At 48.7% G+C, this 22,692-nt stretch overlaps 1 protein-coding gene across 3 annotated transcripts in view; it reads right to left on the bottom strand.

Moving 5' to 3' along the window:
- The window catches only part of LOC144113713 (protein-L-histidine N-pros-methyltransferase), a 181,642-nt gene that overhangs the window by 136,178 nt on the left and 22,772 nt on the right, over positions 1-22,692 (bottom strand). The window lies entirely within an intron of this gene.

Raw genomic sequence — 22,692 nt, forward strand, 5'->3', positions numbered from 1 at the left:
TTAAACTTGCGATTAAATGCTGTTCCTACGCGAGCTGTCACGCATGAAATACGCAGCAAATACTGCGTTCCTTTGCTTCTTGCCACGCGCGGAACAACGAACAAATCGACTGGGGATGTGGCCATGGTTTCACGCGTTGACGACAGCCAGCCTTAAATTGGACTTGGCGTCAACAATGCGGCGTTCGGGGCCGAGCCCAGCATGTGTGTGATAGGCAGAACAAATTTGTTTTCTAGAAAGCGTGAATGCTCCGTGTAAGCCGTCCTAATCATAAAGAGAGGGAAAAAAATCCTAGAGACGAGAAATAATCTCAGGAAGGTGGCATATTGCGAGGAAGCGGCGGCTGCACAGCACTGCCCAGAACAGCATCGCGACATATCGGATGCGGCCTCTACAGCGGTTGCAGCCAGACATCGATCCCTGCGTACGAGTTCGATCTCGCCTCACGCTTTGCATACTATGTGACGTCACACAACAGTTGTAGCGGCTCGTCGGTAGATGGCGAGCACCGTCCTGCACGCCTCCCTTAAAACCCACTCCTCTGGGAAGAGAGCACTTTTGGGGCTGCGAGACAACACAAAGCGAAGCTAGGTCCAAGCTATATCACTCACGCCTAGGCTGCTTCGTAGCCATGCTTAGGCTCCGTATGCGAGCTATAGTATAGTTAAGATACTGATTGGCCTGCACGCAAATAGAGGCGCACTGAGGTCACATGCTGTAGGCAGATATACAAAAAGTAAAATGAAAAACTCAGCTTACGGGAGACAGCGAGAGAAAGAAAAGAAAATACAGCGCAGCTGCACGCACTCACAAATGTCAGAAAATGACATAAATGAGGCATATAGGGAGCATTCACTGACGTCACAACGGGCGCCATTTTGTTGTCTGTGGAGCACTGCGAAAGGTTGCGGATGTGTTTAATGGGATTATCGCTTCCTGTTCTGGCCTGCACTGCTGATGTACGCGTTGAACAACAAGATGGCCCCCGTGACGTCACGTGAATGCTGACAGATACCGCGGGTGATTTGTGCAAGCCATTTAAGGAGACAGCAGTGTGATGTTTCTATTACTTGCATCCAAAGAGCCTACTAAGCGTAAAAATCAGGACGAAAAACAAAACTATGGTAATGTCACGATACACGCAAAAACGTAAAGGTGGGCTAGAAGCAACTCGCAGCCAAGGCCTGCTCTGCGAAGACAGCGAGCACACTCAGTAAGAACACAATACGTTTAGCGTGCGATGCCAAAAGGCGGAGGCAGAGAGTCAGCGGAAAGAGCGGTCTCCCATCCGTAATTCACACTCGGTGTTCAGTTGGTGTCTTAACTGAGAGAAGTGGCTCTCACTGACTGCTCTTTCGCTCTCAACGATACACGTTTCTTTACGCCACTGCATCTCCTTCGATTCATCAGAGTTTTCCGGTCACTTTCTGTGGCCACTCGATAGCTTGCACAATCAAGCTCAGCATTTCTGTCTGCAATTTAACAGCGATGGGAGGTTCTACATCTCATGTCTTTCGTAAGAATATCGGTAATGATTCTTATATTAAGAAGAGAACTGGAATATTTTGCGTCCTCCGCGCAGAGCATTCTTTCACAACAAAACGAAATGAGCTGGACAGTTTGCGAGAGTACCCACAAGAACAAACACCGAGGGAAAAAAAAACTGTGAGCAAGGAAAGAAACCAAGCTTTCGTGGGCAGCAATGGCAACCAACGAGCATCCGTGACAAGAATTCAGGGCAGGAGCCGTGACGAGGCGCAGCACCGGACAACCGGGCCCTTCGTGTCTATCGCGTTCCGGGCCCTTCGCGCAGCCAGGCGTGCACGGAGTAGCGCGCTGGCAACGCTGTCGTTATCATATCCGAGCGTTAGTGCCACGTGCCACGGGGGAGGGCGAGAACTGGCTCGCCTTCCCGGAGCGCGCGCGCGCACATCGGCGAGGCAAAGGGCGCGCCGGCAGGCAACGTCGTTAGGGCCGAGAGGGACCTCTGCCGCAGTCCGGGTCCACGTGGCCGTAATGGCAGAGGTGAAGGAGCGAGTCCGGAGGGACGGCCGCGCGCTATAGGGGGCGCGCCAAGGAAGGCCTGAAACTCGGAAGAGCAAGGAGAACGGGAAGCAAACGAAAGGCGGCAAACAAGTTTCTCATTTCGTTGCCGGCGCACTCCTTCGGATCGCAATAATGCAGACGACGACAAAACAGTTTTTCGCGTCCCCTTCTTTGCGCCGGTCCGCTTGCGTGAAGCCCCGAGTGCCTAAAAACTTCTGCATCAGCATTCTTGTAGCCATCTCTTATTTTGACCCGGCGAGAGGGAATCGATACTGAAAAGTACAGCGGCATCGGGGCGAGCCGGAAAACGGGAAAAGCTAACAGCTACGCGGGATCTCCGCGCTGGCCCCGCATCCCGGCGAACGAGCGACGCACAAACAAAACGGAGCGAGGCAAATAAAGGCAGAGAAAGAGAGAACACAAGGGTGGGCGGGGGAAAAGGGAGAACTGCGAGGGGCAAAAAAAAAGAAAGAAAAGGAAGGGAAAGGAAAGGTGGCGAGGAGGCGCCCGAGGGAGGGGAGGTCAATCAGTTTGCATTCCAATAAACAGAGCGCGCCAAGAAGCGCCCGGGCAGACGCCAGAGGAAGCGCCGGGATGCCAATAAAATATGGCGGCCGACTCAGGGCCGAAGCAGCGAATGGAAAACGAGACGCCTGCAGCGCTCGGAAGTGGAGGCCCGCTGGCTGCAGGAAGCCCGCGCCGAGATAAGCGGCGGCGAGCCGGGCCCGTCTTTCGGCATGCGCCGCGAAGCAAATAAGAACGAAAGGGAGAGTGGAGAGAAATGCTGTCTGCAAGAAGATGCAGCAAACAGGGGAAGAACGGCCGCGTAGCCTGATCCTCGGCTTTGACAAGAGCGACAATGTGCCCAGAACGTCTTAAGTAGTGGTAAGTGGGATGCAAAGAGAGCAAACACCACAGCCGGAAGAACTTCGTGTACTACACCGCGCCTTGAATAAACTAGCCCAAACCATATCTGCCGCCTAAAAACTTACAGGGCCCCATCTACCGTAGGACAGCAGTGCCAAGCAGCGATGCTGAAGCGGAAAATGCGTTAGGGAAAGATGACATAAGCGGTGCCCGACCGGGGCTATGTTGCAGGTACGCGAAAATAACGTACCAGGGTGTGAAACCAGCCAATTACCTCCTTTGACTCCCTTCGCAGTTTCCTTGTTTTCCTTGCCTGTCGCATTTAATGTTTGAAACATCATCTCATATATCGACTGGCTACAGATAGTTTTCACTTCATGTGCGTGTGCGAGCGATGCATGAAGGATCACACTCAACCAGGGTGATACGGATCGCTTTCAAAACGTACACTTAACAAAGCGCGCTGCACAGCTGGTGGTGCGTCCCGCGAGGAGACCACGGCACGTTCGGCCTTGCGAGCCAACTGAGGCTTCTCTGCACAGCGCGCCATGAGGGAAAGCGCTTGCGCAGAGTTCACACCGTCGGGCAGCCATGCGGAAAAACTCTCTGAAGGAACGGAAGCGTTCCGCGACACGCATTTTCGGTGCCCAACTGGCGCACCGCCTCGTTCTGGTCACATATTGGCTACCTTCACTTGAAGAAAAAAATCAAATAGAGATGTCGCCACCAGAGACCAATTTTGCAAGAAAACTGCGGTGCATCAAGACGAATTTTTCGCGCAAATCCCTGAGGGTAGGTTGCACTGCCATTTACTTCCCAACTATGATCATGGAGTCGTTTACGGCGTGGGCGTAATGAGTCTGAATCGCATGGCAAAAAAATATTAAAGTACAATTTTCTAGGCAATAAATGCGTTTTATTTTGACGGACAAACATCAGCACAGCCCGGAAGAGCCGCAGAATTTATTTTTACCGAGAAAAAAGTTTCTTGTAGTTATCCTCAGTGTCACTTTAAGAGGAGTATAAGTACATCTACATATTACTATGTACCGGGTGTTTCAGTGAAAACAGCCATTAATTTTCAAAAAATAGTGTTTTGAGATAAAGAGAAGCCTTTTGTGTCATAGTAACACCAGTGTTGGCGGACGTAAAAAAAAAAAACAAGCAGTTTATGTCACTACAAATTCTTAAACTAAATTCTATAGTGGTTAAATTTTCAACTATTAATTATAGACGCCTGATTGTAATTAGCGACTTGTAGCCGGCCGTTAGTAACAGCCACATCAGTTTAAAAATTTTGAAAACGCGACCACCCTCACCGCTGTGGCTCAACAAATTTGGGCCATTTCTCGCACCATTCGAAAACCACGGGCCATCGCGGAGCGCAAAGCGACGTCCGTCCATCAAATCGCGACACGCCGTGACGCACGTGCAATGTGACATTCTTTGCTCCGCCCGCGCTGCCATGTTCCCCGCTCCTCGCCACTTGGCTGCTGCAGCGCGGGCGGAGCAGGGAATGTCACGTGGCATATGCGTCACGGCGTGTCGCGATTGGATGGACGGACGTCGCTTTGCGCTCCGCGATGGCCCGCGGTTTTCGAATGGCGCGAGAAATGGCCCAAATTTGTTGAGCCACAGCTGCGATGGTAGACGCGTTTTAGAAATAATAAAAACGGATATGTCTAATAACTAACGACCGGCTACAACTCGCTAATCACAGTCAAGTGCCGATCGGTAAGTTTTAAAGCTAACTATAAGAATTTAGTTATCACTTTACTAGCTGACACGAATTTCCTGTTTTTTGACGACCGCGATGCTGGGATTATTATGCTCCAGAGAGCTTCTCTTGACCTTAAAGACCTTATTTTTAACAATTAGTGGCGAGCTTCCCTGAAACACCTGACATATGTGCAGGGTGTTTTACCCAAGGCTTTCTACAATTGTTAAAAATAGGCTTTTGAGTTGGAAGAACGCTTTTTTCAGCATAGCATTGTCAACGGTGTAGTGCATCAGAATACATCTAAGACGTGCGAACTAGCATGCTGGTTAACTATATTCAGTAGTTAACTTTTTAACTATTATTTAAGTCTTCTTAATTATCGTGAGACGTGTAGCCTACCGCAAGTAATATCCATACCAGCTTTTAGAATTTCGAAAACACGGTTACCCTCGGCGCTGTGGACGAACAAATTTTGGGTATTTCGACGGGTTACATGCACTGGAGAGGTTGCTTTCCCTGCAAGCTCCTCGAAAGCGCATGTAGTTTGGCGCGATGTAGCCAGAATTTGTAGGGCAACAGCGCCGAGAATAACTGCTTTTCCGAAATTCTACAAACTGGTATGGATATTATTTACGGTAGGCTACACGTCTCACGATAATTAACAAGACTTAAATAATAGTTAAAAAGTTAACTATTCAATATAGTTAACCAGCATGCTAGTTAGCACATCTTAGCTGTATTCTGATTTACTAGACCGCTGACAATGCTATGCCGAAAGAAGCGGTCTTTTAACTGAAAAATGTTATTTTTAGAAATTGTGGAAAGTCTTAGGTTAAACACACCCTGTATATAAAAATGAAGGAAGCCAACAGTCACCGAAACCAAGGTGCATCGGGGAGTGTTTCTATATTTTAATTGTGGTGTTTATCAGTGGAAAATTAATAACGCAATTATTTTATAGCTGAAGGATAACTTATTAGCTTTCTAATAAGTTATCCTTCAGCTATAAAATAATTGCGTTACACACCGCCGGTGGGATGCGAACCCACAGCCTTCGAATTTCGCGTTCGATGCTCAAATGAAAAAGAAGAAGATGGAAACACTCCTCAATGCTCGTTGGTTTCGTCGGCTGTTTACTTTCTTTATTTCTACGCGATAACGAGCCCCTCATTTCCCTTCCCAGCGCTGCTATATAAGTCACCAGCCTTCAGAGAACAAGGTCAGAGAATACGGATTTTTTTTTTTTTTTACGCCAGCATCTGACCCGTCAGGCAATGTATGCCTTTTGCCACGTCACCCTGGACAACCTCTTCGTTGTCTGAAATAAATTCTGAATGAATGAATGAATGAAAGTGTGCTTTCATTGTGGCGGCCAGTCAAGACTACACTTCTCATGCATCGGAGACGCCTGTGACAGCTGATCGCAGTCTGCCGAAGCGTCATCGCGTTTCTCGGCGGCTCGTCAAACGCTAAGCGACCCTCTCCCCACGACGCCAGCACACCGGCGCCCGAGGCATACACAAGTGGCGAACCCACCGCGTGACGCACACTCCTTCAGACGTCTGCATTCCGGTCGTAATGAAACGAGAGGGGGGTCCAAAGAATATGGGACCATATCTTGGCGCGCGACTGGAAATCAGGACCGGGGAAGGAGGGGGCCCAGCCAGCGACTGCCGCGCAGCTGCTCTCGCTGAATAGCTCGCGACGCGGCACCTTGGAGGCCGCGGCGCCGCTTATTTCGCTCGCCCCGCGCCTGGCAACGCTGGGGCCCCTCAAGCGAGCGCACTTTGCCAATCATGCGGATTTCTCCCCGTTTTATCTGCCCGTGGCAGCTATATGCAGGGAGAGGGCGAACAACGGTGCAACTTCAGCGTCAGAAGGACGCCGCAGCCATTCGCGCTGGGATCGCGCGCGCCACGCCGCTGCTGCAGCGCTGCTCTCTCTCCCTCTCTCCCCGGTTCCTTTTACCGCCCCCCTCGCCGGAAAAGAATATAAAGAAGCGAGCGGGCCCCAATGCGCGCAGGAGCTCCTCTCTCCCCGCGACGCACTGCGCCCCGCTCCTCGACAAAGCGAATTTTGCTGTCGGCCATCTTTGAGAACAAACAAACAAGCGGACGCAAAACAAAGATGCGCCAGCACGTATTCACGCGCGCGCGACGCGCCGCTTATATTTTTCCTCGAAGGCGCTCGCGCATATACGCTGGCTGCACCGATAAATAACCCAAGCCCCGAAACAAACAAACACAAGCTCCCTGTCCCGCACTCGCGCCTGCCGGGCTTCGGCGGCGTGTTTTGCTTCGCCTACTTATTTAGCCCTCGTCCCACGCCTGCATCGGTGGGAGAACAACGACGCAGGCTGAGAGAAAAACAAAATCAACAATAACAAACGAGAGATCCCGGCGCGTGTAAGAAGCATCGGAAAGCCTTATAGGAAGTGAGTGAAGCGTCGGGACAAACCAAGAGGTAAAAAAGAAGGGGAAAGGCTTTTATCTCAACGAATGCAGATCAGAGCCGGCCGGGCGTGGCGACACCCCGAGCTTTCTCCTCCCGCCTTTGAAACTTGAAATGTGCTCATCAAGTGACGCTCGCGGGCCCCGCAAACATCAACAACGACACGGACGAGAGTGGAGCGAGAGAGCGCCGTCACGTAGCCGTCACGCTGACAGCTGCCGAAGACGCCATTTGGCGCCACCGAGGACTGAGCTGTTGCGTTGTCGCGCGATGCGCCACTGCAGGGGCGCGATGATGACGCGTCGCTCTGTGGCGGCCTGCGCGCCTCCCTTGGCACGAACTCGGATTGCCACCTAACATGCGACACGTCTAGCGTTGACGACCAGACGGAAAAGCCAACGACAACAAGCGAGACCTGAATAAAGAGAGTGAGAAGAATCCCCCTCCCCCGTTCCTCCTCTCTGCAAGGCTCCATAAGTGCATTTGGCACCGGGCAACAATTTGATCGGGCACCGAAGATGAGAGCGTTATTACAGCCAAGAAACCTCTAGTAGGAATATAATGTGCCGTATTAAGCTGCGAAAGGAGGAATCTGGGCGAAGAGTAATCGTACTATGGCTGCCAGAGGAACAAGCGCAGTTCAAAGATTAACATGAACATGAAGTCAGAAAAACGTCGCAAGAATACTTACATATCTAAGCAAGCTTTAGCTCGTGCTTACTCAGAAGATGACTTTCATAGTGCCTCTTGCTGCTGCTTGCTGTCTTACCGTAGGACGGGGCTACATGAGTAAGCGATAAAATGTAAGCACTGAAAAATAAAGTTCACGCCGATCTCACGCACGCAACAAGTGCCAACTCAAACTGCTGATTACCGCCGAATCAGGCCAATCTTAGGCTTGCCAGCTGACGCTTTTTCTACATCGTAATTAACACACACCTGTAGCAATGACGATAACTAATAAAAAATTAAACAGAACAAATGTCGGCCATGCCGAAGCTCACGCTTTTCTTAATTGATGAATAAAATTATTGGCATACGGTGCCAAAGTGTAGGCTGAAATGAGCAAATACCATGCCTGAATGATTGGTCGAGCGTCTCTTAAATAACATTTAGATTTAGAGAGCGTAAATGAAATCACTGCTTTTTGTCTTTCGGAATTAAATGTGGCGCTTAAAGCTGGAAGGTTGAAATCTTCGCCGAACATGGCAGTCAACTGGACAAAATGAAACTATGTGTCTTTGATAATTGCTCAGCTTATGTAATTTTCTGCATTATCGTACTCGCTTGTGAAAGCTAGCGAAAAAATAAAAATAAAGCGCATTATCAGCCCTGCTATAGACGCGCAGAGCGCTGTCGAGTCTCGTTACAATTTTAGACTCCAAATGCGAAGAATCAGCTATCGGTTCGTCCACTTTCGCGGTTAGCCTTTGAGAAGCAAAAAGCTAGCTGACGTGCTTCATTCGCAGCTGACATTACCCAGCCGCAGGCTGTCTATATATTCGGTCTGCGTTCTCAACATTCTAGGCAGATAAATTCAACTCATGGGAACATTACGTAAAAGCACATTAAAACAAAGCTGCCGGCGTGCTGCTGTAGCACTAGTTAGCAAACTATATTCGAGCATTGTCATCAAGCTTAACAGAAAATCAAGCAATTCGGTTACCATCATTTAGTACCTCGAAGCTTCTCACGCAGCTATAACCTGCAAATTTAGCTACATGACAAGCCTATAAGAAACGCGGCCGGCAAATTCATGTGCCGATTTCTGCGCCTGCTCTTCTCATGTCACGCACAGATCCCAAAATTTTAATTGCAGAAATGTTACATTTGCTTTATACAATGTCGAACAAACCACCACCAGGAATGATGCTGCAGAATTCAAAACGCTACCTGCTCCCATAACCCCGCCTGGATATGATTTCATCGATGAATGAAGCGGTTGAGCTTACGGCTATCACTGAGATCCATCTCTCAGAGTCTGTCGTTGACCGAACACAGCTGAACGGATTGGCGTTAGATTCACGTGAGACGTCCGAGTGACACCACCGTGGTTCGCCTGCATCTTGCGTATACGGTGGCTTTGGCCTAGCGGACGCGCACTTCCTGATTCTAGCCTCACTGTCTCGTCTCGCGCGCTGCCACGACACGGTTTTCTCGTCGTTGACTCTTGACGCGACTCTGATCTTGACGTAGACGCCGCTTGTGCTAGCGTACGAAGAGAAATTCGCGAAGTTCGCCTTCCGAGTAGGCAGCGAGCGAGCGAGCGAAACGCGCTCACAAGCCACGCACCAGGTGACGATGACGTCATAAAAGAGCACAGCTTCGGGTAACTCGAAACCGCCAGACGCCCCAACAACAGCGGTGTGAGACATAAAGGTGCGAAAGGCCCATCGTGTGGTCACAACGTAAGCGTACGTCTACACTGTACTGATGGGCGACTTCAATGCGAAGGTGGGCAAGAAGCAGGCTGACGACCACGCGGTAGGTGACTATGGGATAGGCTCTAGAAATAGCAGGGGAGAGTTATTAGTCGAATTCGCGGATAGAAATAAATTACGGATCATGAATACCTTCTTCCGCAAACGAGAAAACAGGAAGTGGACCTGGAAGAGCCCCAATGGTGAGATTAAAAATGAAATCGACTTCATACTATGCGCTAAACCTGGCATCATTCAGGATGTGGCCGTCCTCGGAAAGGTGCGTTGTAGCGACCACAGAATGGTAAGGTCTAGAATTAGCTTAGACTTGAAGAGGGAACGGAAGAAGCTAGAGAAGAAGAAGACCATTAACGAGTTAGCCCTAAGAGGGAAAGCACAGGAGTTTAGGATAGCGCTGCAAAACAGATATTCGGCTTTAACTGAGGAAGATGATCTTGATGTTCATTCAATGCACGATAATCTGACATCAATAATTACGGAGTGCGCAATAGAAGTAGGTGGTAGGACAGTTCGAAAAGATACCGGGAAGCTATCTCAGGTGACGAAAGATCTGTTTAAGAAGCGCCAAAACATGAGGGCATCTAACCCTACCGATAGAATAGAACTAACGGAGCTATCAAAGTTAATAAATAAGCGCAAAGTAGCCGACACAAGGAAATTTAATATGAAGAGAATCGAGCATGCTATAAAGAACGGAGGTAGCCTAAAAAAAACAGTGAAGAGGAAACTAGGCATAGGTAAAAACCAGATGTATGCATTAAGAGACAAGCAGGGCAATGTCATTAGCAATATGGATAAGATAGTTAACGTAGCCGAAGAGTTCTACACAGACCTGTACAGTAGCCAATGTAATCAGAGCGTTAATGAGAAAGACTGCAGTGCACAGCAATGCTTCATCCCGCCAGTAACGAAAGATGAAGTAAAGAAAGCCTTATAAGCAATGAAAAGGGGAAAAGCAGCTGGGGAGGATCAGGTAACAGCAGATCTGTTGAAGGATGGAGGGGACATCGTGCTAGAAAAACTAGCCACCCTGTATACGCAATGCCTTATGACCTCGACTGTACCAGAAGCTTGGAAGAATGCAAACATTATCTTAATTCATAAGAAGGGAGACGCCAAGGACTTGAAAAATTACAGGCCGATCAGCTTACTATCCGTTGCCTACAAAGTATTTACTAAGGTAATCGCTAATAGAGTCAGGGCAACGTTAGACTTTAATCAACCAAATGATCAGGCAGGCTTTCGCAAAGGATATTCCACAATAGATCATATTCACACTATCAATCAGGTGATAGAGAAATGCGCAGAATATAACCAACCTCTATACATAGCTTTCATTGATTACGAGAAAGCATTCGACTCAGTGGAAACCTCAGCAGTCATACAGGCATTGCGTAATGAGGAGGTAGAAGAGCCTTATGTCAAAATACTGGAAGATATATACAGCAACTGCACAGCTACTATAGTCCTCCATAAAGTCAGCAATAAAATTCCAATAAGGAAGGGCGTCAGGCAAGGAGACACGATCTCGCCAATGCTGTTCACCGCATGTTTACAGGAGGTATTTCGAGGCCTGAATTGGGAACAGTTGGAAATAAGAATAAATGGAGAATACCTAAATAATCTGCGATTTGCTGATGACATTGCCTTGCTGAGTCACTCAGGAGGTGAACTGCAAATCATGATCAATGAGTTAGACAGGCAGAGCAGATCGATGGGTCTAAAAATTAACATGCAGAAAACCAAGGTAATGTTCAACAGTCTAGCAAGGGAACAACTGTTCACAATTGGCAGCGAGAGCCTAGAAATTGTGACGGAATACGTCTACTTAGGGCAGGTAGTGACAGCTGATCCGGATCATGAGAGGGATATAACTAGAAGGATAAGAATGGCGTGGAGCGCATATGGCAAATTCTCGCAGATCATGAGTGGCAGTTTACCAATTTCCCTCAAGACGAAAGTGTACAACAGCATAATCTTACCGGTACTCACCTACGGGGCAGAAACGTGGAGGCTAACGAAAAGAGTTCAGCTTAAGTTAAGGACAACGCAGCGAGCCATGGAAAGAAAAATGATAGGGGTAACGTTAAGAGATCGGAAGCGGGCAGAGTGGGTGAGGGAACAAACACGGGTTAATGACATCCTAGTCGAAATCAAGAGAAAGAAATGGGCTTGGGCAGGGCTTGTAATGCGAAGGCAAGATAACCGCTGGTCCTTAAGGGTAACGGAGTGGATTCCAAGAGAAAGTAAGCGTAGCAGGGGGCGGCAGAAGGTTAGGTGGGCGGATGAGATTAAGAAGTTTGCAGGCAAAGGGTGGATGCAGCTGGCAAAGGATAGGGTTAATTGGACAGACATGGGAGAGGCCTTTGCCCTGCAGTGGGTGTAGTAAGGCTGCTGCTGCTGATGATGATGATGATGATGATGACACTAGATCGTGCCTTATGAACAGGCTGGTGACGACTAGAGGCGAAAAAAAAAATCTGGAGGAGCACGTCAGTGCAGAAAGCTGCACAGGAAAAAATGCGAATGAACGCGAGATTTTTGTGTTTAATTACTTGCAACCAGCATTAACTAAGGCGATTCAGGCATTCCACGGGAGTGACGAACCGAGTGAAATGACAGTTGTGGACTTGCCGAGACAGTACCGATGTAAGCGGGACAAACTCGTGATGACGTCATTGCGACAACTGACAGCGGCTCGAGCTATGTTTGGCGGAGCCGAGGGTAAACGTCACCTGCCCAATCATAAGTTCTATAAGTGGTCATTCTTTATAAGGCTACCGCTATATCAGCTTCGCGTCATTTGCAACAGCTGCACAAAAAAAAAAACACGACTGCCGCAGCGGAACCCACGCTGCGCTAGCGACTCTCGCTTCTCGTTAAATCGTCGTGCTGCCAAACGTTGTAAAAAAAAAAATAACAGTCGATTTAGCTTACTTGGTCAAATGCGAAGTATGTGCGCTAGCACGTCGCATTTCATTTCGCTCTCGGTTCGAGGCTAGGGTTTCAACGTCTGGCTTCAGGCCAAAGATCGGCGAAATCGGTGACTGGGGACCTAACAGTGGTAGCGCACTCTGAAGTTCTGAGACCGCTTAACGCACCTTAAGAGGGCAATGCGATAGCGGTGTGTTCCGAATCCATTGCGCACGGATGGAAGTTGTTGAATACGACGACATGCAATGCACAGCGTGCGAGAGTGGCAGTTAAACATGAGGGGTGATTGCCTGCGGCGAGAACATAGCGCTCTCGTGCAGCGGTCAGCGAAGCTGATCTGTTCGCGCCGCGGCGGGTTCGAAACACAGGCTAGGCGCATTCGCGGCCATATTTATTTGATTTCTGAAGGTCTAGCTGGCTTCACATACTCATACAGGCAACGGGTTCTTCGAGACTGGAAACCTTAATGCCAGCGCACTAAAAAGCCAAAACTTACGAGAGAATTGCGCAACAGAAATTGTTATGGAAGAGTCCGTCACGCGCCCACCAGCCACGGGAACGTTCCAGGTGTTCAGCATTAACACGATGGAAGAGAACAGCAGACAACAGCGGCGAGAGAAGGCTTTTGAAAAATAGGTCATGAAAGTGGCAGGAAAAGGCGAATAGAATTGTTGATAAAAAAGCAGCAGACGCCTGCGTAACATTATCACCTCGCTGCTGTCACGGGAGTGGCCCGAGCAGTTCTGCGGCAGAGCTCTGCTCCGAGTACTGCTGTGATACTCAAGTCAACTCCTCCATACGACGTCCGCGTCCTAGCAAGGGAACAACAGTTCACAATTGGCAGCGAGAGCCTAGAAATTGTGCCGGAATACGTCTACTTAGGGCAGGTAGTGACAGCTGATCCGGATCATGAGAGGGAGATAACTAGAAGGATAAGAATGGGGTGGAGCGCATATGGCAAATTCTCGCAGATCATGAGTGGCAGTTTACCAATTTCCCTCAAGAGGAAAGTGTACAACAGCATAATCTTACCGGTACTCACCTACGGGGCAGAAACGTGGAGGCTAACGAAAAGAGTTCAGCTTAAGTTAAGGACAACGCAGCGAGCCATGGAAAGAAAAATGATAGGTGTAACGTTAAGAGATCGGAAGCGGGCAGAGTGGGTGAGGGAACAAACACGGGTTAATGACATCCTAGTCGAAATCAAGAGAAAGAAATGGGCTTGGGCAGGGCATGTGATGCGAAGGCAAGATAACCGCTGGTCTTTAAGGGTAACGGAGTGGGTTCCAAGAGAAAGTAAGCGTAGCAGGGGGCGGCAGAAGGTTAGATGGGCGGATGAGATTAAGAAGTTTGCAGGCAAAGGGTGGATGCAGCTGGCAAAGGATAGGGTTAATTGGAGAGACATGGGAGAGGCCTTTGCCCTGCAGTGGGTGTAGTAAGGCTGATGATGATGATGATGATGATGATGATGATGATGATGATGATGATGATGATGATGATGATGCGTTCAGTCCAAGTTGATAGTACTGGTTCAGACTAAGCAGCCACGTTGGAGGGTTTTGTTTGCCAGCTGCCACATTCGTACTAGCATTACGCATCAGCACTTGTCCATAACCACGGAGAGGGGCGCATACTCTGGCGCGCCGCAATGCATTCGGCAGGCGCGATGTTGCTGAACGCCCAGCGCGCGCGCGGCACTCAACGTTGCGCCGAATTCGCTCCATCCGCTCCCGTTCTCTCGGCGACGAGACTTTTTGCACGATTTCCGCCTTTCGCTATTCTCTCCTTGCATCAACGCTCCACCTGTCGACACTGTCGCGAAGAGAAATGCTGTGGCGACCAGCGGCTTGTAGACGCAAGTGACGGAGGTGACGCGGGGCGGCTTTCACCAATGCCAAATCTGAGCGCCACCTATCAGATGCCTCGCCAAGCTTTCTGCGATGTAGCAAAATTGATCCCCTCTTAGCAGCGGAGTCGGCGCTCCTGTTTATCTTTTTCATGCCCATGCCGAAACGGTCAGGTTGGCAACGGCCGCCGGCAGCATCGGATCGCGTCTCACGAGGCCTGTTTCAGCGCGCTTTGTAAATAATTGTTCTGGTTGCTGTCTTGCAGCGCATGAAATGTCCAAACAGTTGGACCGTGCAGAGTAGATAGAGACAATGACAAGAAGGATACAGCACCACATGAGTGCCTTATATAGGTACAGCACACGGTCGATAGTATATAGTGCAGCTGCGCGCGGACTAAACGTCGCGCTGCTGGCGCAGAGGCCTCCCGCGGCCACCTAACCACACTGTTTCCATAGAAAACCGCATCACTTGGTCTAAAGAGCGCCAGGCGTGAGCCGAAATGCGGCATAAAAAGAAACCGCCAGCCTTCTTCGGCCAGCGTCGTTAGCATTCGAGCGCGGACGGTAGTCAGTCGGCAAGGGCAGGTCACATCATATGTCCTAAGCCGTCGAAACCGCTGATTCATTGCGTCGTGTGAATCCTTTTTTTTTATCATAAATACGCGAGGCTTGCTTGTGCCTGCTGCTGACAACTGAGACAACTTACGCCTCCGTGGGTATCCAGCCGCAGCTAGATATTTCTGGACAGACAGGGGCGCTAACGAACGGTCTGCTGCCCAAAAGGTGCACATCGGTTGTCGTGTTTCTTGTCTGTCCTGCGCAGTTTCGGCAAATGATCGCTTTAGGTTGTGAGTTATGCAATAATGATAAAAAAAAACATTCGTCCCGAGAGCCACTTTTCCAGTTCGCTTTGATGTGTCTGGCTGGCAGCTTGATAGGCCCACTGTTGTGTCGTAATTTCTGCACACAACTCGCAATCAACCGCAGCCGTTCTATTTGGGGCACAGGGTGTCAAGGAACTAAACTTCCACAAGCTTTCAACATTTTACAGCCTCTTTTCTTTTGCTTGAGGATTACTCTTGTGAAGTGTCGACACGCACACCAAGAGAAGCGCAAAATCGTCAAGGGAAGCCCCGCGGGCATCCAGCAATTATCGATCCGTGGAACAAATTTCCGCTCTCGTTTAAGAAGCTCGAATTTTAAGCAAAACGCGGGCGGCATTCAGAGACGACGAAGATTTATAAGCAGCGGTAGTTGCACGGCGCGCTTTCATTTCCCTGGCGAGTGACGTGCCCAGGAAAAAAAAAGAAAAAAGAAGCGCGTAAAGAAGGAGCTGTGCCGGCGACAGCTGAGACATATAAGACAAGATTAACGACGCAACCCTAGGAAGCCGCGGAAATGACCGCAAACAAGCCGCGTCCGCCCGTCCCCAGACACGCCGAAGAGCACGACGCGGCTAAACCAGGAAGCCACGCCAGGAAGCAACAACGCCTGGGTGCTGTGCAAAGAAGAAAATGAGCGGCCAACTCCCTACTGCTGCAGACAGTTTCCACGCATGTCGCGATAAAAAAAAGTTTAATAAGGCAAAAAGAAATTCCTTTCGGAGAATTCGGCAGTACTAATTCTCCAGCATTAATTCGCCATAGTTCACCAGAAAATGTGTGTTTACTTGCTAATAACGGCGTTAGGATACATTACTTCGAGGTATTTACCAATAAAGGAGGTTGGGAAATTGGCAATGCAGAGTGGCCGCAGCTAGCACGGGGCATGGGTCGTATAGTAGATCGCTGAGAAGGTCCTTAGACCCCACGTGGACTAAGCTATAGCACTCTATCCTCTGCACTAAAAGGGAGTGCGATATAGGTCAGCTTACCCCCCTTTTACTCCCGTGGAGGCCTATTGATGTTTAGAAGGCAGAGTAATGGTGGTGATGACTACGACGACTGCTAAACGACAGGTATACTCTCGCTTCGCGTGGACATATATTGACAAGGATTCTCTGTCATGTCAGGCAACACTGAAAGCTTCATATGGTGTGGATGGTTGATTTAATAAAGTTTTCAGTGCGGAAAGGATGGCCGTTCCGTATTTTGCTGGGAAGGGCGGGCGAAAGGGGAAGGCATGCTGCTAAGAACCATCCCCCATGGTCGGGAACCACTTCCTGGCCGAGAAGCACTGCACGTGTTTCCACTAGCCCGAAGTCTTGCCTCGTACCTAGAGGGTTCTTTGCAGTCGATTTAAGGCCTTGCAAACACAAAAATAAATGGACACTGCTAAATTTTCAGGGGAGTTTCAGTGAATGGCGCAAGGGCCCGCGGGGAAAAAAAAAGTATCCTCTTCTCACTTCTGGCACACTGCGTGGTTGCGTCGCTAACTGGTAGCTCGGTAATGCATGGTTTTACACTTTTACATCGGTCGTAGCGAGCGACCAGTGACGAAAGTACCGCGCAATACACCAGAAGTGAGAACAGCAGACGGCTTTCCCCTGAGTACTCGTGTAAGTAATTGAAACGCACCTCCCCGTGGGACTGGGCAGTAAGCTGACAAGGATGACTTCGGCTAAATATCCCTTCGTTTTGCTTTCTGATTTGGCTGTTAATACTCCTTGCTTAAGACGATATTCCACAAGGCGAAACCAGCCGGCATTAACGGAGAGAAAGCACCGAGGCAGAAACGAGTCTCGGCAAGGGTTACTGAAGCGCTGGGCATAATAGGGTGAGCGTCACGATAGGCACTGGAATATCTGCTGAATACAGGGAGACGAAACATTACTATGAACAGAAAAAGAAAGTTCAATAGTCGGCGAAGGGCACAACAGTGTAAGAAAGGCAGCGAGGTACTGGAAGTGGTAATTAAATTTACCCATCTAGGGCAAATAGTGACCGCAGGCCCGGACCACGAGAGGGAAATAGCAGGAAGAATCAGAATGAAATGGGGTGCACTTGGGCAGGAACTCTCAGGTCACGAATAACAGCCATCAATATCCCCAACGTTGTAATTTGCCAGAGCAGAAACCTGGCGGCTAAGAAAAGGCTTGAAATTAAATTGAGGAAAACGCAGCGAGTAATAAAAAGGAAAACGATAGGCGTAACGTTAGGGGGAAGAGAGCATGGCGGACTAAGGAACGAACTCGAGCCAATAATATCCTTGGTGAAATCAAGAAGAGGAAAAGGACACTGGCAGGGCATGTAATAAGAAGGCACGATAACAAAATTTCTCGAAGGGCAACGGAGTAGATTCCAAGGGAACGCAGGCGCACCAGGGGGCGGAAGAGGGCAGCTGATCAGATGATCGAAATTGAGATAGTTTAAAAAATAGGGTAGCCGCAGCTGGCACACGGCAGGATTACTTTGAGGTCAGTGGGTTAGGCCTTTGTCCTGCAGCAGGTAAAAATGGGCTGCTGCTGCTGCTGGTGATGATGACGATGATATATGCAAGAAATAGTTCATTTTCAAATTGAAGGTAGCTTAACCGTTTACGTGGAGTTCAAGCCAGAGTCCCTGAAGCAAACTAGCAAAACCAAAAAAAAATTTGTTCTCGCAAGCGAACCATAATTTTCAACACAACCCGTGCTACCATTTGAAATCGCCAGTTTCATAAGAGGTTTTTCTAAATTTATGGTTTGTACTCCTGTAACAAGTTTCTTGAGAAGAATGTCTTCACAATCACAGAAAATCACCACCAGGTTGTTGATGGAAAACTTCCGCGAGAAAAACTACCAAGATTCAAGTGACTTGCGACATGTCTTAAACGAAGTGCATGACGAAGCCTGCTATACGGCCATTACATGCGTGGTGCGCTGCGATCTGCGGGCAGCAGATCTATAGCGTCCATCGAGTTTCAGGTGTTTGTGAGCCATAAGAAGTAGCATCTGGAGCTGCGCAACTGTCTGGCTGAGGAAATCAATTAGGTATTTAAAGTGACTCAAACGAGTTAATTACTAATTTATGAATATTTTTTTAATTTGCTGCAGTTACGACCTCGTCTGCCAGACAACTTAAATCGTAACTTACAATAAATTATGAAATAAATTGTAATTAATAAAATATTAGACAGCCATCAATGTTTATTCATTATTGTTAATTATTAAAAAACGGAAGCACCCTGCATGCATGAACTACAAACAGCCTGGAATGAGAACGTACAGGTGTGGTCAAAATAATAGAAAGCACGCTTCGGCGTTTGAAATTTTGTCATGCGTTCCGTAGAGACAGAGAGGTTTCTTCAGCTTACACGCGAGCGCTCCAGAGGCATTTTCTGGCTTTTGCACAAAGTACCCCTCAATTCCCGATAGGCAAGGCGTGAGAGGAGTTTCATCGGCGAATCGTGTTCCGTTACACAATTGGCGCGACTGTAAATGAAGTCAGACACATGCATCTCTGTAATAATCCCCAAATCCATCGACAAGCGCAATGGGATCTGGTGCACTGCGCCTCTTTTACGAAAGGATGGGAAAAAATAAGGATAAGCCCCGCAGGTGGAAACGAGGCAGCTGATCATTCGAGGCCTAAAAGCAATGAAACAATGCCTTAGCCACACGGCTCAGGGGACTTGCCCAATTTAGTGCCAGTTTCCCGTTCGGAAAAGTTCCCTCGCATTTTCACGCAGCCAACGCAATTAAAATAAAACTGTGAACTTGAACGAAATTGGCATATGCAGGCAAAGCACCAGTTTAAACCATACTTTCCAGAGATTCTCTTCAATTTTTTGTCATTGTCCCTTTCAAAAGGACATATTAAAACGGAAAGCTGCTATGGTATCGCGTATCTTCATTCGGCTGTAAACCGAACCCAGTTGAACTCATGATGACCGATTCGCAACAAGCAATCTTAAACAAGAAGGTTGCATGTTCCACTTTGTCAACGAAGTACAGTCTTTCTCAAAAATATACAGCCCAAGGTGTTTGCTTCCAAGCTGTGTAGCAGGGCTCTTAAGCACATTTGCCAGTCCTAAGCTTGGGAAGGCTGAGGACTTGAGTTCCCCCGCATTCGTGAGATTATAGAGTCCCTGCGTATGCAAGAGGAGCCGCATTGGAGGGCTCAGAAGCAGACCCCCTGGGCGCCGTATAGTTCTGACAAATACTGTGCCTTTTTTTTCTTTCCTGAGCTGACCGCGAACTCATCTCGGCACAACAAAAATGGAAAAGAAGAGAGCAAGGCAAAGAAGGACTAAGGCAAACGAGTATTGAATGGCCAGCCAGCCTTTAATATTTACATTTTCGGCACAACCGAAAAGGAACGGCAGAAAAAAATTCGTAAAAAGTAGACTGCATGGCCTTATTTAGACTGTCGCTTGTTGTGAGGGATGCGCGCGGAAAGCCCGCTGTCAAACACAGCGAAACCACATGCAAGGTGCTCCCTCGAGCCTCCTTTCCCCTCAGGCCCCTGCCTCCTGGAACCCGCGGCTTTTTTTAATTGGCCGAGCAGCCCCCCTCTCCGCCACTTGTGGCTTCTCCGGGGCGCCGCCACGCACAAAGCAGCGCCGAGCCTGAGACGCGAGTGCAAAACAAACGCAAGCGTGGCAAGACGGAGGGAGCGAGCAAAGAGAAAAGACAGCGCAGGGAGAGCCGACGCAGAACACGGAGTCGGGGATCTTAGACCCCTTCAGGGCCTCCGCTGGTCGCCGCATCTCGCTTTGTAACTCCCCAACCCCTTTTTATATCCGATGTCGCCGGCTTGATTTCCCTCCAACAGCGGCGTGTGAATGGAAGGGGGGAGGGGAGCACAGACCCCAGGTGGGGCGTGCGTGTCTACGGGGGCGCGCTTGCGTCAGCTCGTGCGGTCGGGTACCCCTTTCTCCCACTCCCATTTTTCTTTCTTTTCTCGGCGACGCCCATTGTGCGGTGCGGCGTGTGCGTGCAGTGTGCACGCCGGGACTACCCTGCGCGTACGCGTGCGGGCGCGTTCACGCGCTGTCAGGGCTTTTAACCTTGCGTGGCACGCGCGATGATTGAGCTGTCGCTTCCTCCCGCTGCTCGCGCTCCTGTCTGTCTGCCTGTCCGCGCGTGCGCCCAGGAGCAGCGCGTGTTCCTTGTTGCGTTCCTTTGAGGAGCACCAGGCGGGGGCGCCGCGGTCTTTCGGCGCAACTGTTCCGCACAAGACTCCCCTTTAAGGGTGCGCTTACTTTCGAGGGCAGCGGGGAAGAAAAAGAAGGGAAAAGAAAGTCTAGTCTGGAAAACACCTGCTAAGGAGAAATACTGATTCACAAGGTTCGAACCCAGTCGCACTCGCGGCACGCACATTTGTTGTAGTGCCGGCGGTGCCCATCTGCGCAGAAAAAAGAAGAAAAAAAAAACACCTGGGTACATTTCTGAGAGCCCTTCAAGAGGGTGTCCTCTCTTATAAAGTGAAAATATTACGCGAACGCAACTGGTAAATGATGCGCACTTGAACAAGCATCCTCCTCATAAAGTATGCGAAGTAAAATCCCCAAGCGTCCCATGCTCACCATCCATCATACCCACGAACGCATCCATTCCCAGAACCATAGTGGACCCCTCAGAAACGCATGACAAACACTGGAGAGTGCACGCCAAGCTGCCCACGTCTCACTTGCGGTTCAGGGCCAGCCAGGAAGCGTGCATTGTCTCTGGGCAGCGGATACGCGCACGTGAACTATGACGCCGACGCATTTCTTTCCTTAGAACGCTACCCATAATGAGTCAGTGTAAAAGACGTTGTAGAAGTTGAAAAGCACACGAAACCGTGTGCAGGTGGCCTAAAAGGCACACGCGTACCCAGCAATTCTGGACAAAAGGATTTTTGAAAGGGAAAGTGTTTATGAAAGCAGCTTTTAAATATATTTTTTCATAATAATTTGAGAAATGTGAAGGGTGACCGATTTGATTAACCATGCCGACATACGACCCGTGATAAAAATGGCAGATGGACAGCATATAATACTTCAAGAAAAGGTCGGGAACCCAGCTCGTGACCGTTCCATAAATAACTCGCGCCAGTGATCGAAGCAAATGAAAATAAACGACTGTCCTTGCAAATGGTGATAGACAAGCACTGACAATGGAAAGAAAACAGGCGAGGGAAAACATTGGGAACGTAAATTTTAGAAATCCCACAGTTTTTAGCGGTGCAAGGACTTCCATGGCTACAATGCCTTAGCAGCATTTAGGCTCAGAACCCGATGTTTAGAAAAGAAATAATATAATAAGAAAACTTTCTAGAAAATTAACAAAAACATGCTCTCGAAATACTATATCACCTACTGATAGCTTGAGTCAGAAGTTTCAAAGAAATTTGACAAAGCAGAAATTTTTTGACAACTGATAACACAAGACAGAAACAGACTTATAAGCATGGCGTCAAAGCTCACTTTCATTTGAAGTCAAGTAAGCAAAGCAACGTTCATTCTGCAGGCACCCCCAATAGCCTGTGAAAATTCAGTAAAAACTGGGGCTTACAACATGCCCCGGTCCATTAATCTAGTTGCTGAGTTCAATTTGCTATGTTGAAATCTTTTAGATTATTTCAATGAATCAGCAATTTAGAGTGATAAAAAATGCTCCATTTACCAAAAAAAAAACGATAAAAACCCATTTGCAAACAACTGGACGATCTTTACCTCGACGCTGCCGTCTAGTGTCACAAAAACATTTTTCCAATTTAGTGCTTCCTCTGCCGCCCATCACAGCTTCACACCGCCTCTTCCCTGCACAATGCGCCAGCCGTGCGGTTAAACAATCCGATCCGTCACCGGTCGGCACAAAATGTGCAGGGTGTTCTTTCTTAGTCTAATACCGCCGTCGCACGGCACTACTCGAAGGTCTTTCCAGAAAGGGCGCCTCTTTTCATTAAAGCAGCAAAATCTTTAAGAAGCAGCGACGCAGCTACAGGGTTCAGCTCAATGTTGAAACAGTGCTTGAGCTGAAGCCCTCGTTGCTGTGCGTAAGGTGGTTGAAATCATGGTTTTAAAGTTAAAGTGGTGTATTTTATGCATTCGCCGAGCTTAGAAATCTACTTCATCTTAATTCCTCCTTATGAGAGCTACCGACAACTCATCGCATCAGCAGCAGTAGGTTTTGCTTATTGCCTCGGCCACCCTGGTAACTCGATGTTGCTGAAGCGTTTTTACCACTTCGAGACTTGAGCATAAAATAACACTGCCAACCAAGAAGTAAAAGCAGACAAACCTTTTTATATGTAGAAATTGTTTCCAAGCATCGTTACCTGCTTGGGTTTTTCCTTTTGCTACGCTGCATGGCACGGAAATTGGAGATACTCGAAGGCCGCTCCTTTGGACTCCAAAGGCTTTGTACGGGTGCCTTTACCTCCAAGGCCCCATAGCGGCAACGGCGCCACATTTGTACCATGTAGCAGCGTACCGTTAGCCTTTGAGTATAAGGACAATAATAGAGAGAGACGGGCTAG

Source organism: Amblyomma americanum, chromosome 1 (genome assembly GCF_052857255.1).
Source record: "Amblyomma americanum isolate KBUSLIRL-KWMA chromosome 1, ASM5285725v1, whole genome shotgun sequence".
Classification (NCBI taxonomy): domain Eukaryota; kingdom Metazoa; phylum Arthropoda; class Arachnida; order Ixodida; family Ixodidae; genus Amblyomma; species Amblyomma americanum.